Raw genomic sequence first — 2,827 nt, forward strand, 5'->3', positions numbered from 1 at the left:
GATTATCCAGCTTTCAAGCTTGAGGACAAGCTTGGTTTCAAAGGGAGATGTATTGATAAATACCAACGTTCTTATGTGAGGCGGGAAAAGAAGATTATGAATAAGGAGTTGGATGACGTGGCCTATCCGAGTGATGCATTCTTATTGGAGGAAATGGGTGAGCTGGCAAGAAAGGAGAAGACTCTGAAGGAAGTGGAGGGTTAGCGGTTAGAGTCTTCTCAGCTCGAGATGGAGTATTAATAAAGGAAGAGAGTCGTTGTAGTTTCTTTATGCTTTGTATGTTGAGAGAAGACGATATGAGTCTCTTAACGATCGCTATGAGATCGTAGGTGTTGATCTATATCGCCATGAGATAGAAATCACATCTGAACTTTACAAAGCTATTTCCATTTCAATACACGAGTATTTCAGTTTACAAATCTTTCATCTACTTTACTCTATCAGTGCTGATTGAGAGTGAGCGACGGCGGTGGTGCAAGAAAGAGAGAGATCGTGATCTCCCTTGCTCTGACTCGGATCTCTACGGCGGTGGCTTACGTTGCCTACGGTAACAAAGACGAGGCTCTCCGGTGACTTGCGAATCATCGCGGTGCAAATCTGTGAACGGAACGCGACGGTTCCGTTTTCACTTTCTCATCTCGTCTTGGTCACGTTCGCACAACACAAATCACAAAAACGATGGCTTCTTTATCAGGTATTATCACTTCAAACTACTGTATTTTGTTCTACTCTGAATATAAAATGAAGACCGAGTTATATTAATGCTCTTTTTGGGCTTTTATCCTTTGTTTGTTTGTTCAGTGTCACTATAGCTACAGCGCGTGCGGACTAGGATCAAACGGAACAGACAGGCTGGTGCAGTTAGTACAAGGGATGCAGCATAACAATTCTAAAAGCGAGGATGGAACTTTGTATGGAGCCAAAATCACAGGTGGTGGCTCCGGTTATTGGCCGTAACTCATTGCGCAGCAGCCAACAAATACACTTGTATATCATTGATGTGGTCAACATTTATGTATATTATTTTATGTCCTTTTACATATTATTATTATGTATATTGGATGATTTAAGATTCAGCAGAGATACAAAGCAGCAACCGGGTATTTGCCACTCATTTTCGAAGGTTCATCACCTGGAGCTGGCATGTTTGGTTACCAGCGGATCCGACGTCGTATCTCGCTCTAATACCCATTGAGACCTTCTCTACTTTTGGTATAAACTTATTATTTTTATTTATTCTTCGTACGATAAATACTTTGGAGTTGCTTCTCACAAATAAAGTAGATCGTTCTTATCCACTTTTCAAAATAATATTGACGACGACGATGATGATGATAAAAAAGCTTGTGTATACTACTACAACGTTATTTTGAAACAAAATTATCTTATGCAAAAGAAAAGAATAACACTTCACTTACTGTCTTTTATGTTAAATTAAAACGTGTTCACATTCATTGTGTTTGTCACACTCATGTTACTTTAAAAAAAAGAATTGTGTGAAAACACTTTTAAAATAGTCACAAAAATAGGAAGTGAAAATGGAAGTGGTGGTAAAAAAGTAAAGAGGAGAGGGCTTTGGTCAGACAATGGGTGAGGTTCGTGGTTACGAGTAGGTGGGTATCATTCATGATAGATCACACTAGCTCAGTACCCGAGGATCTTTTTATATTACTGCTCATGTGTGCCTTTAATTGCTTTTACATACTTTCTATCTTTGCCTTTTTAAAATGATGCCAATCGTGTTTTTATCATATTATAGGAGATGCATGACTGTAAAAAATAAATCGTTTAAGCTTCACATCTGACCAATTATATTAATGTACGCAGTAGATCAATCAATGAAGTGAGAAGGGAAAGAAATCGTAATTACGTTTTTTTACACACATAAAGAGCAGAGATCCGAACAATATGAGAGAAGGCACTTGTGCTGATAAACGAGCCGACATGCACGTGCTCACTTCCATTCTTACGCGTTTCTCATCGGATCCTATGAGCTTCTTCCAATCCAACCGTATTCCTTCTTCCACGTGTCTTTTCTACATTCAACCTTGTTCATCATCATCATATGAAAACGCAAGATGGAGTTGAATTAAATATCACATGACACAGGCAGTAAATAAAATACTACTGCTGCACGTAACAATTTATTATAAATCCATTATGGATATGTGGATTGCCATTAACCATGAGGTTTACATCCGGCCCGACTATCCGGTCCGTCTACACCCGTTTCCGGTCCGTCTCATCCGTCCAAGACTAGTCAAGACGAAGACTCATTCAACCGGAGCATTTACGAGCTTTGACCAAGTCTAGATATTTGTAGTCAAATGTATTAAATGTGTAGATTCTCTTCTTTGTGTAAACCCTTATGAACTTCCACTATATATTGATAGTGAGAGCTAATGAGAAAGACACAACTTTCACAACAACACTTCTCTTATATTTCTAACACGTTATCAGCACGATTGTGCTCTCCACCTGAGAAATCTCTCTCAGCCGGCGTTCCTCTTTCCGGCCAGCTCCTCCGGTGCTCAGCCTTTGCTCCACCGGCGCTCAGCCTCTTCTCCACCAGGCCAGCTCTCTCTCTCTCCGCCGGAAAACTCTTCTCTTTCTCAGATTCCAGCCAACTCTCACGGTGGTCCTCTCAGATTCTTGTGGTGAAAAAGGTAAACAAATCAAAACCTTGAAATCTAAAGAACACCATTATATCTGAAACAAATCTAGGATCTATATGAATCCATAACTTATAAACAATCTATGGATTTAAAATATTGATCTTGTTTCTATGATCCATATGATCCATATGAAACTTGATTCTAAAAGTATC

This window comes from Brassica oleracea, chromosome C8 (assembly GCF_000695525.1).
Source record: "Brassica oleracea var. oleracea cultivar TO1000 chromosome C8, BOL, whole genome shotgun sequence".
NCBI lineage: Eukaryota > Viridiplantae > Streptophyta > Magnoliopsida > Brassicales > Brassicaceae > Brassica > Brassica oleracea.